Raw genomic sequence first — 13,300 nt, forward strand, 5'->3', positions numbered from 1 at the left:
GACATATATAATACACACACACACACACACACACACACACATGTATATACACACACATATATGTATATATACATACATATATACATATATACCTATACACACACACACACATATATATACACATATGTATATATACACATACACATACATACACATGTGTGTATATACATACACATATATACACACACACATATATATACATATATACACATGTGTATTATATGTGTGTGTATACACACACACACATATACACATATATATACACACACACATACACACACACGTGTCTATGTGGTGTGTGTATAGACAGCTAGAACAAAAAAACTCATGATAACCAAACATCTACAATAGATAGAGACACAAAAAAGAAAAAAGGGATCCATTCACAACACTAAAGATAGTCATCAAGTCACGAAAGGAAGTTTAGAACAAACACCTTTAAAACAAACCCAAGACAATTTTTAAAATGGCAATAAGGACACACATGTCAGTAATTAACTTAAATGTAAATGGATGAAATGCTGCATCCTAAAAAAAAAAAAAAGAGAGAGATAACGATTTAAAAAAAATGAAGACCCATGTATAATACGGTCTGGGCTTCCCTGGTAGCTCAGCTGGTAAAGGATCTGCCTATAATGCATGAGACCCCTGTTTGATTTCTGCACTGGGAAGATCCCCTGGAGAAGGGATAGGCTACCCATTACAGTATTCTTGGGCTTCCCTGGTGGCTCAGTCTGTGAAGAATCTGCCTGCAATGCAGGAGACCTGGATTCGATCCCTGGGTTGGGAAGATGACCTGGAAGAGGGCATGGCAAGCCACTTCAGTATTCTTACCTGGAGAAGCCCCACAGACAGAGGAGCCTGGTGGGGTGCAGTCAATGGGGTCGCAAAGAGGCAGACACGACTGAGTGACAAAGCACAGCCCAGCACACATAATACTCTCTACAAGAGACCCATTTTCAAATCTAGGTACACATACAGACTGAAAGTGAAGGGATGGAAGAAGATATTCAATGCAAATGGAAATCTAAAGAAACCTGGAGTAGCAATACTCACATCAGACAAAATAGACTTTAAAGACTGTTGCAAGATTCAAGGACACCACATCATGATCAATGGATTATTCCAAGAGGAAGACACAACAATTGTAAATAAATATGCACCCAACATAGGAGCAGCTCAATATATAAACAGCCACAAAAGGAGAAAACATCAGCAACACAATAATAGTGGGGGTCTTTAGCACTCCACTTTCATCCACGAAGAGCTCATCCAGACAGAAAATCAAGAAGGAAGCACAGCCCCTAAATGACACATTACACCAGATGTACTCAATTGCTATTTCTAGGCCATTCCATCCAAAAGCAGCAGAATACACTTTCTTCTCATGTGCACATAGAACATTCTTTATAGATCATATCTTGAGTCACATATCAAGCCACATAAATTTAAGAAAATTGAAATCACGTCAAGAGTCTTTTCTGATCACAATGCTGTGGGCTTAGAAATAAACTACAAGAAAAAACTGCAAAAAAAAAAAAATACAAACAGGGGGAGGATAAACAATGTGCTCCACAGTGTATGTACCAATTTACATTCCCACCAACAGTGCAAGAGGATTCCCTTTCTCCACAACCTCTTTGGCATTGATGTTTTGCAGATTTGTTGATGGTGGCCATTCTGACAAGATTGTACTTTTGAATTGCATTTCACGAATAAACAGCAATGTTGCACATCTTTTCATGTATTTGTTGGCCATCTGTATGTCTTCTTTGGAAAAATGTCTGTTTTAGGTCTCCTGCCCATTTCTTGATTGGGTTGTTTATATTTCTGATATTGAGCTACATGAAATGCTTGTATATTTTTGAGATTAATTCTTTTTCAGTTGCTTCATTTGAAATTGTTTTCTGCCATTCTGAGGGTTGTCTTTTCACCTTGTTTATAGTTTCCTTTGCTGTGTAAAAGTCAGACTCGACTAAGCAACCGAACTGAACTGAACTTGCTGTGTAAAATACTGTTAAGTATAATGAGGTCCCATTTCTTTATTTTTATTTCCATTAATGGAAAGAGGATATTGCTAAAATCTTTGTTAGTGTGTTCTGCCGATGTTTTCCTGTAAGAGTTTGATAGTATCTGGTCTTACATTTGGTCTTTAATTCCTTTTGAGTTTCCCGCCCCCCCCCCCCTTGTGGTGTTAGTAAGTATTCTAATTTCATTCTTTTACATGTTACTGTCTAATTTTCACAGTACCACTTATTGAAGATGGTGTCTTTTCTGCATTGTATATTCTTACCTCCTTGGGTATAGATGACGTGCCCCATAGGTGCATGGATCTATCTCTGGGCTTCCTATTGTGTTCCATTGGTCTTTTTGTTTCTGCCTAGAGCTGTTACATTAGTCTTTGTTGTAATGCTGGCGTGGTCCTGCTGAATTCTCTGAGCCTTTGCTTGTCTTTTGATTCCTCTGTTGAATCTGAAAGAAGAGCCTTGCTTGGTAGAGTCTTTTTGGCTGTAGGTTTTTCCCTTTCTCCACTTTATTTTTATTTTTTTTAAATTTTTTTATTAGTTGGAGGCTAATTACTTCACAACATTTCAGTGGGTTTTGTCATACATTGATATGAATCAGCCATAGATTTACACTTATTCCCCATCCCGATCCCCCCTCCCACCTCCCTCTCCACCCGATTCCTCTGGGTCTTCCCAGTGCACCAGGCCCGAGCACTTGTCTCATGCATCCCACCTGGGCTGGTGATCTGTTTCACCATAGATAATATACATGCTGTTCTTTTGAAACATCCCACCCTCACCTTCTCCTTTCTCCACTTTAAATACATCATGCCACTCCCTTCCGGCCTGCAGAGTTTCTGCTGAGAAATCAGCTGATAATCTTATGGGGATGCCCTCTTCTGTTATTTGCTACTTTTTTCCCTTGATCTGCTTAATATTTTCTCTTTGTTGTTACTCATTCAGTTTGCTTAATATGTATCTCAGCATTTTCCTCAGCACTTCGAAGCAGCCAAACAGCGCAAGCGCAGAAAAAAACTCCGTCGCTTATTACAGCCTTTTTTCAACCCCGAAGGGCGGGGGAGGAACGGGCAAGCGGCTCCTCGGAGCAACACTGCCCCCTGCAGTCCACAGAAACCAAAATGCCAGCAAGCACGGAAGAAAATCGATCCCTCCTGCTCGGGCAGAGGACTGGCCAAGGTAGTTGGGAAATTTATGGGGGATGCCCGTGAGGACCTGACGTGCACAGCGACTGTCTCTGGAGGGAGCATCTAGCACTCGTGGAGGAGGCCGGACCCAGAATGTGGAAGGAGCAGGGGCACTCCTCCTTGTTACAAAGCGATGGCATGTCTTTCCCCACATGTCTCACTTGGACATCTGCATTACCTTCCTAAACTGCTTTACTGAGGTGTAATTACATCCCACAAATCACACCCATCACTCCCAGGGCAGTGACTTTTAGCACCTTCACACAGTGGTGCAACCCCCACCACAGTGCAGGTGTGGAACACCGCCAGCGCCACTAAAGGTTCCGCGTACCCGTCAGCAGTCGATCCCCAACAGGACCTGCAGGCCCAGGCATCCTCTCGTCTGATTTCCCTCTCTGTAGATTTGCCCTTTCTGGGCATTTCATATCAACGGACTCCTGCAGGAAGTGGCCTTTTGCGTCTCGGTTCTTTCACTTAGCGTAATGCTTTGCAGGCTCACCCACGTGGCAGCAGAAAGCAGAAGTTCATCACTTTTTATCCGTCTATGCTATTCCACTGTATGGCTACATACAGAATACTTTGTTTACCACTCTCCAGCTGACAAGACTTTTAGGCTGCTCCACTATTTGGAAATTAGAAACAGTGCTGCTGTGAAAGACCTGTAAGGACAAGTATTTGTGTGGACATAGGTTTCGCTTCTCATTTCCCAATGATGTCATTGCTCCTTTTGCACGGTGCACAGGCTAGACCCTTCCGGCAGTGTGGAATAGAGGCGGTTGAAGCAGACCCCCTGTCCTTGGTCTGGATCTCAAGAGGCAAGCATTCACTCAGACACTACTGGATGTGACGTGACGAGAGCAGGATGGTTCTCGCGGATGTCCTTCAGCACCACGACGACGATCCCTTCCATCCTGAGCTGGTTGACCGTGTTTATTGATTTAGTTATTGACTTATTTGTCATGAACGGGTCTTGAACTGTGTCAAATGCTTTTTCTTTGTCTGTCAAGGTGACAGGTGGTTTCCATCCTTCCTTATATCAATACGCTGTTTCCCATAACTGAAATTGTGTGTTGGTCCAATACTGCAATCCTGGGGAAAATCTTGCACAGCCCTTTGCAAAATGTTTCTCTATTTGCTTTGCTGATACTGTGTTGAGGGTGTATGCATCGCTATTCATGATAGATATGGATCTGTAGCTTTCTGGTGATGTCAAGTCTGGCTTTGGTACCGGGCTAATACTGTGCTTATAGGATGAATGAGGAAATGTTCCCTCCTCCCTCCTGTCTAATCAGGAAGACTCTGTGAAGGATGGGTGCTATTTCTTCTTTAAACATTTGATAGATGTCACTGATGAAACCAGGAGGCCCAGGACTTCCCTTTATGGGAAGGTCTTTAAATGAATGGTTCAATATCGTTGCTTGCTACAGGTACATTCAGATTTGTTATTTGGCCACTGCATTTAAGCCAACTCCCCATCCAGCATTCTCTGGCCTGTTGGTTCCTATGGCTCGGTCTCTGGTCTAGGATTTGACGGGCGGGACATCTCTGCACATCACAGGATTCTGGCTCCTACTCTGTAACTGGGGAGAGTATGCTGTCTCAGAAGTGACCCCCAGACCACCAACACCCAATAGGCACGTTGGGGACACAGACTTTGAGGTGGGGAGGGGGTGGCACTGCTGATATCCTCATTTACAGCCGCCCATCCATCCTCCGGGTGCCCTCTTGCAGTCTGTGGGTAATTCAGCAGTCGGGACTGGCACAGCAAGGACCCAGAGTACCCTGTCCCCTCCCCCGCCATGTCCACTTCATCTACCCTGATCCTCATCACTCCTCTCATCTCCTAGCAACGCAGCCTCACAGGGGATCCGTGACGCACTCGCCACCACATCTAAGGGTGTCAGATCTCCCCTCTGCTTAATGACTCAACTCTCAGGGGCAGGGACTGGCCATGCAATTCCTCCTCACCTCCCCCTCTCAACAGCCGGCCTGGCACAGCATGGAGGGGATGTAACAACAACAGTGAAAACCTTCGTGATTGGCTAAATTGAGGGACTGTGGATGGCGGGATCGACCTGGGTTGGCTGCTGGAGTGAGCCCATCGCATCCCACCCTGGGGAACCTGTGCCAGGTGGGGATGACCATCCCTGCCCCAGTGCATTGTGGCTAGCATCAATGACGTACCTTATCCAGACTTGGTGTGCCACCAGCTGTGGACGGACATTGAAGTCACCGGGTCTTCTCACTTCACCCCAGCCTTTACGCAGGGTACAGTTGGGGATGCTCTGTCAGAAATAAACCTGCGCTCATATGGCCTATTAGTCTATGACAAAGGAGCCAAGAACGTCCATCATGGAAAATGCTATCTCTTTAATGAAAGGTTATGGGAAAACTCGGACCCCTTTCGTACACAACATTCAAAAATCAACAAAAACAACAGAAGATTAAAGACGAAATTGTTCGACCTTAAACCATAAAGCTCCTGGAAGAAGACGTAGCCAGGACACTCTTTGACATAGGTCTTAGCAATAGTTTTTTTGACATGTCTCCTCAGGCAAGAGCAACAAAAGCAAAAATAAACAAATGGGAGTTCATCAAACTAAGAAGCTTTTACAGAGCAAGGGAAACCGTCAACAAAAGAAAAAGGCAACCTGCTGAGTGGGAGAAGATATGAGCAAGTGATACACATCCGAAAAGAGATAGATATCCAAAAGAGCTAAAGGACTCATAGGATGTATTGGGGAAAACACCCAAAACCTGATTTTAAAACGGGGCAAAGCAGTGAATAGACCTTTCTGCAAAGAAGAGATACAGATGGCTAATAGACACATGAAGAGATGCTCAACATCTCCTCATCAGGGATTAGAAAATCAAGACCACAGTGAAGTACTCTCTCATACCTGTCAAGTAGCTATTATCAACAAGACAACAAGTAAGAAATGTTGGCGAGGATGCAGAGAAAAGGAAACCCTCGTGCGGTGTTGGTGGAAATGTTTATTGGTGCAGCCGCTATGGAGACAATGAGGGTTTCCTCAAAAACTGAAAACCAGAACCACCATATGATCCAGCAGTTCCACTTCTCGGTATTTTCCTCAAGAACAGAAGAAACACTAGTCACAAAAGATATATGTGCTCCTCTGTCCACTGCAGTGCTATTTACAGCCAAGGGGATCCAAGATCTGGAAGGAACCTAAGTGCCCATCGATACATGAGTCAAAAAGGAAGAAATGGTGTACACACACACACACACATAGTGGAATATTACTCAGCAATTAAAAAAAGAATGAAATCTTGTCATTGTTGACAACATGGATGGACCTAGAGGGTATGATGCCAAGTGAAACTAGGCACACAGAGAAAGACAAATACCACAGAGTTTTATTTATATGTGGAACCTCAGAAATAAGTAAGAGAGCATGGGAAACAAGACAGAAATAGAGTCAGAGACACAGAGAACAAACTGGTGGTTACCAGAGGAGGAAGGAGTAGGGAGATGTGTAAAACAGGGAAGGGGTTAGGAGATACAAACTTCCAGTTATAAAATAAGTCATGGGAATGGAATGTACACACAGGGAATATAGTCAATAATCTTATAATAAATCTCTGTGGTGGCACATGGTAACCAAACTTATTGTGGCAATTCATTTCATAATGTTTAAAAATATGGAATCACTTTGTTGTGCACTTGAAACAAATATAATATCATAGGTCAACCTTGGGCCTCCCCGGTGGCTCAGCAGTAAAGCATCCTCCTGCATTGCTGGAGCTGCAGGAGGCGTGGGTTGGATTCCCGGGTCGGGAAGATCCCCTGGAGGAGGGCGTGGCAACCCACTCCAGTATTCTTGCCTGGAGAATCCCATGGACAGAGGAGCCTGGCGGGCAACAGGCATGTGGTCGCAAAGAGTTGGACATGACTGATGTGACTTGGCATGCACGCACGCATGGCAACTTTACTGAAGAAATAAAGAGTGGGGGCTCTGAATGGAGGATGCCAAGGTTTGTGGGTCACTTTTCCTCTGGCGGCCTATATGACTCTGAGCAATCCCCCTGACTTCTCTGTCTTCTGCTTTCTCACCTCATCAATTAGGACTGAAATCGTCCAAAATGACGGGTCTTTGAAGGAGGAGTAAATAAGGTGACAGAAAGAAATACATTGAATGTGGTCTGATACCTGGTAAAAGATGAGCAACCTTGAAATGCCATGTTCGCCCTGCTAAACATGCCCACACTGACTAAATTCACGCCTCTGAGTTTCAAGAAGAAAAGCTCCCTTGGGAGACAAGTCCTGCAAGATGGGTTGAGCTCTGAAGCTCTCTGATGAGATCGCAAGTTCAGACTCCAATAAATATACCTGTTCTCAAGTGCCTCTGTCTGCAGAAGACTCGTGGATTTCTGCAGAAATACAGCTCTGGGGGCTAGCTGATAGCACAGACTGACTGACAGACAGCAGAATTCATTTTCACTTCTGAAGAATCTCACGGGCACTTGCTGGCTACACCACATTGGGCTCTGAGTGTGGGGAGGAAAAGAAGATTTCATCACTCATGTCTCCTGTAACGAAAAGGGAAGCTATTTGTTATTAGGGGAAAGATGTTCGTGAATGACAGATCCGAGAAAGGTCTTATATTCAGAATACGTAAGGAATTTTAAAATTGCAAAGGACAAAGTCCTCTGTGGAGGAGGACAGATCCTTGTGCCAGGGATTGGGGTGTGGGAGAGGACACCAGAAAGGGGCAGCAGCTGGGTGTTTTTGGGGTGACGGACTCGGCCTGTGTCCTGGTCGCGGTGGTGATCACTGCAATCTCTCCGTGTATCAGAGCCCAGAGAACTGCACACCCAAGGACAAGCAGGCCAGCAATTCCCTGGAGGTCCAGTGGTTAAGAATGTGCCTGCAATATGGTAAAGTAATTAGCCTCCAACTAAAATAAATAAATGAAAAAATAAAAAAAATTTTAAAAACTAAAAAAAAGAATGTGCCTGCCATACAAAATTAACACACAAAAATCCCTTACATTCCTATAAACTCATAGAGAAAAATCAGAAAGAGTACTTAAGTAAACAATCCCATTCACCATTGCAATGAAAAGAATAAAATACTTAGGAATAAAGGTACGTAAAAAAACAAGAGACCTGTATACAGAAAACTGAAAAAAAAAAAAAAAAAAAAAACTGATGAAAGCAATCAAAGTTGACACAGAGAGACGGAGAAATGTACCATGTTCTTGGATTGGAAGAATCAGTATAGTGAAAATGACTCTACTACCCAAAGCAATCTGTAGATTCATCACCATCCCGATCAAACTATCAAAGGTATCTTTCACACAACTAGAACAAATAATTTCTCAGTTTGCATGGAAACACTGAAGACTCTGAATACGCAAAGCAATCTTGAGAAAGAAGAATGGACCTGGAGGAATCAACCTTCCTGACTTCAGTCTATACTACAGACTATATTACAAACCTACAGCCATCAAGACAGCCATCAAGACAGTATGGCAGAAAGACAGAAATATAGATCAATGGAACAAAATAGAGAACCCAGAGATAAATCCACACACCTATGCACAGGTTATCTTTGACAAAGGAGGCACAAATATACAATGGCATAAACAAAGTCTCTTCAACACGTGATGCTGGGGAAAACGCTCAACTACGTGTAAAAGAATGAAACTGGAACACTTTCTAACACCACACAAAAAAATAAACTCAAAATGGATTAAAGATCTAAATGTAAGACCAAAAACTCTAAAACTCTTAAGAGGAAACCATAAGCAGAATATCAGGATGCATTGAACAGGAGGATTCCTGTGTGCTCTTTTGGATCTGTCAGGAAACTTTTGGCCCTTAATAATTCCTGAATATTCAGGAATTAAGAGGAGAGACACGCCTTTCCTGGGGCTAAGGAATCCAGGCATTTCCATCGTTAGTTTCTCATTATGGTGATAAGTACCCTCTTCTCTCTTTAATAGGGATCACCTTGTGTTCTGTAAGTCTGGATTTTAATCTTTATCTTTGCTGAGAATAATTACCTTGTAAGACAGTATATATGCCCATGCCATGTTGATTAAAACACCTTTGCTCCATCAGAGCTTTGGTCCCCGAGACTGTCTTTCTTTCCTTCTTTCTCTCTCTCTCTCTCTCTCTCTCTCTATTTCTGGCTGATTCCCTGGATCGCGGAAGCCAGCTGCATAACCCAGGGACTATTAGCCTCTTTCCTTCTTTCACTCTCTCATTGTCGACTCTGGACCATCAGGTTCCGGTCCATTAAAGGACCAACAGCACAACACTCTCTGACATAAATCACAGCAAGATCCTCTATGGCCCACCTCCCAGAGTAATGGAAATAAAAACACAAATAAACAAAAGGGACCAAATTTAACTTAAATGCTTTCGCACAATGAAGGAAACTATAAGCAAGGTGAAAAGACAGCCCTCAGAATGGGAGAATATAACAGCAAATGAAACAACTGACAAAGAAGGAATCTCCAAAATATACAAGCAGCCCATGCAGCTCAATACCACAAAAACGAAAAACCCCATAAAAAGTGGGCAGGAGATCTAAAGAGACATTTCTCCAAAGACATAGAGATGGCTACCAAACACATGAAGAGATGCTCAACATCACTCATTATTAGAAAACTGCAAATCAAAGCCACAATGAGGTATCATCTCACACAGGTCAGAATGGCCATCATCAAAAAGTCTACAAACAATAAATGCTGGAGATGGTGTGGAGAAAAGGGAACCTTCTTCCTCTCTTGGTGGGAATGCAAACTGGTACAGCCACTATGGAGAACAGAGTGGCCAATCCTTAAAACACTGGGAACAGAACTGCCACATGACCCAGCAATCCCACTGCTGAGGGAAACCACCCTGAGGAAACCAGAAGTGAAACAGACACATGTACCCCAATGTTCACAGCAGCACTGTTTTCAACAGCTAGGACATGGAGGGAACCTAGATGTCCATCGGCAGATGAATGGATAAGGAAGTTGTGGTGCACATACACAATGGAATATTACTCAGCTATAAAAAGGAACACATTTCAATCAGTGATAATGATGTGGATGAATCTGGAGCCTGTTATACAGAGAGAGGTCAGTCAGAAAGAGAAAGACAAGGCTTCTATTAATGCATACTTATGGAATTTAGAAAGACAGTAGCAACGATTCTACATGCAGGGAAGCAACGGAGACAGAGACGTACAGAACATACTTTTCGACTCAGTGAAAGAAGGCAAGGGTGAGATGATTTGAGAGAAGAGCAGTGAAACATATACATTCCCATATGTAAAACAGATGACCAGTGGAAGTTCAATGCATGAAGCAGGGCACCCAAAGCCAGTGCTCTGGGGCAACCCAGAGGGATAGGGTGGGGAGGCGGGTGGGATGGGGGTTCAGGAGGGGAGGCCACATGTATACCTGCGGCCGATTCATGTTGATATATGGCAAAAGCCATCACAATATGGCATAGTAATTATTTTCCGATTAAAATAAATTAATGATTAAAAAAATAAAACAAAACCCACCTGCCAATGCAACGGGGCAGGCGTTCGGTCCCTAGTTCAGGAAGATTCCACCTGTCCCAGGGCAACTAAGACTGTGTGTCACTACTGAACCCACCTGCTTCGACTACTGAAGCCCTCGAGCCTAGAGTCCATGCTCTGCAACAAGAGAAGTCTCTGAAATGAGAAGCGCATGCACCGAGCCTAGAGTCCATGCTCTGCAACAAGAAAACTCTCTGAAATGAGAAGCGCATGCACCGCCACTAGAGAGTAGTCCTCCTTCTCCACAACTAGAGAAAGCCTCGTGCAGCAACAAAGACTCAGTGCAGCCAACAATAAATAGATAAATAATAAGAAAGAAAACTGGGCCAATCTTACGGTATGTTCATTTGAAAAATCCAATGGTAGATACCGAAGTAGGTGCATCTCTCTAGATTCTTTGAATGATCATATCCTGGGTGAAGCTAATAAAAATTACATCACAGGCTATATTAAAATTTTAGATCAGCTTCCCAGGCACTGCTCTTTTCTAGACAGCTACTTTTCTCAGAGAACTGTTACTTAGGAACTTTAGTCACCGGAACTGAGGCCTCCACCACATTCAAGGGCAGAAAGCAAAAGCCATTAGGAAGACACGGTTCAAATCCTATGAGTTTATGAGTTGCCTGTGACTACTGGCTAGGATGAACACACATCCCAGAGTCTCTTCACATTTCAGGAACTGAAACCTTTATTTCAACCACTTAGTTCAGTTCTTTAAGGCCACTGCTATCCCCTTAAACAAACATTTGGTGTGAAACACGTGGAAAATGACCTTAACCCAATTCACTCCCAACCTCTTGCCACATGTCACAAGGAGTCTCTCACGAAATTTCCTCACCTAGAAAGCCAATTCTCAGATAAAGAAAAGAATTCACACACACACCCCTTGTGAAGAAATACTGAGATTTTAGAAACTGACTCACAACTAACCCATGGTTCATCATTCTTTTCTCTCGTCTCCCTCCATCCACTCTGAGAAAGAATGTTTGGCCATGCTGTCTGATTTGCCCACCACGTTCCTCACACCACACACAGGATGTTGTTCCAAGTGAGCCTATATACGCGCCATTGACACCAGCCAGCCCTACTGAAGTCGGCTACCTGGGGGCAGGGAGGTGGCCGGGGCAATAAATTCATCATCTCATTTCCTTCATCACCCTGCCCCATTTCATTCCCCGCAGTCACTTGGCCCACACGAATAAAGATCTCGCACCAAATCGCTGCTTAAAGCACCACTGCCTCAAGTTTCCTTCGTGATCTCACATGGCTTCTGAGGCCAGGGAACAGATTTTACTTGAGATGAGTAAAGCTAGAGAGACAGCCCATTGGCCAGAGATTCTGTTTGGGAGGTGATGTCTCTCAGGATACTCTTTACGACCCCATGGACCAAGGCCCACCCGGCTCCTCTGTCCAGGGGATTCTCCAGGCGAGAATACTGGAGTGGATTGCCATGGCCTCCTCCAGGGAACCTTCCCGACCCAGGGATTGAACCCAGGTGTCCGAATTCCCCTGCACTGCAGACAGATTCTCTACCACTGAGCCCCCGGGGAAACCCATGACGAACCTAGACCACATATTTAAAAGCAGAGACGTCACTTCGCTGACAAAGGTCTGCAGAGTCAAAACGGTGGTTTTTCCAGTAGTCGTGTACAGATGTGTGAGTTGGATCATTAGGAAGGCTGAGTGATGCTTTCGAATTGTGGTGCTAGAGAGATGACCCTTTAGAATCCCTCGGACACTAAGAAGAACTACTCTGCCCCTCCTAAAGGAAATGAATACTGAATACTCTGAATACTCACTGGAAGGACTGATGCTGAAGCTGCAATACTTTGGCCACCTGATGAGAATAGCTGACTCATTGGAAAACACCCTAGTGCTGGAAAAGATGGAAGGCAGGAGAAGGGGGAGACAGAGGGTGAGATGGTTAGACAGCATCACCAACACATGGACATTAATTTGATCAAACTCAGGGAGATAGTGTAGGACAGAGGAACCTGGCGCGCTGCAGGCCATGGGCTCGTTAATAGTCGGACACGACTGAGTGACTGAACCACCACCTCCACCTTCCCTTTGAGCTTCCCTAAGGTGCCACCGCCCCACACTCAGCGGGGCTAAGAAGCTTTCTGTGTGTGTCAGTGGTGAAGGCTGAGACTTCTGTCTTCACACACTCAGCGCCCCCTGCTTAGGGTTGATGGCGGGTCCTTAGAATGCTCATCACTCCCTCCCAGAGCTCAGACCAGGCAGCCTTCTCACAACAGTCATGGAGCACCTACCCTGCTACAGAATTGGGAGTTGGAGCTGTTTACCCCTCTCAATGTGTTTTCTCCTTTTACATTCACTTCCACATTTCTTCCTGAGTCACCGAATTCAACTCTGCTCATCCCCACCTGGTCCCTCTAAGAAGCTGCACCTGCATCTCTGGCACATCTCTAGCACCACATGCACGGGGTGGGTGCATGTACGCCCTGCGCCATGTATCTTCTTTCTCCTTTCTCTTCGGAATCTGTCGACTCCCAGACATCACAAAAGGGCTCCAGATCGCC

The 13,300-nt window shown here is 44.3% G+C and overlaps 1 long non-coding RNA gene across 5 annotated transcripts in view; it reads right to left on the reverse strand.

Annotated features, from left to right (window-relative positions):
• The window catches only part of LOC122689036, a 574,758-nt gene extending 562,128 nt beyond the window's left edge, over nt 1–12,630 (reverse strand). For 2 of the 5 annotated variants that reach the window (XR_006339691.1, XR_006339690.1), the window contains exons 1-2: nt 10,740–12,630; nt 5,396–5,534 (exon numbers count right to left, since the gene is read on the reverse strand). This is a non-coding gene — a long non-coding RNA (uncharacterized LOC122689036). Of the gene's footprint in view, nt 1–5,395; nt 5,535–7,562; nt 8,101–10,739 lie in introns of all 5 variants that reach the window. The other 3 variants (XR_006339692.1, XR_006339688.1, XR_006339689.1) reach the window with 3 other exon arrangements.
• Between the last annotated feature and the right edge of the window lie 670 nt (nt 12,631–13,300).

The sequence above is a fragment of the Cervus elaphus genome, chromosome X, assembly GCF_910594005.1.
Source record: "Cervus elaphus chromosome X, mCerEla1.1, whole genome shotgun sequence".
In the NCBI taxonomy this organism is placed as follows: Eukaryota; Metazoa; Chordata; class Mammalia; order Artiodactyla; family Cervidae; genus Cervus; species Cervus elaphus.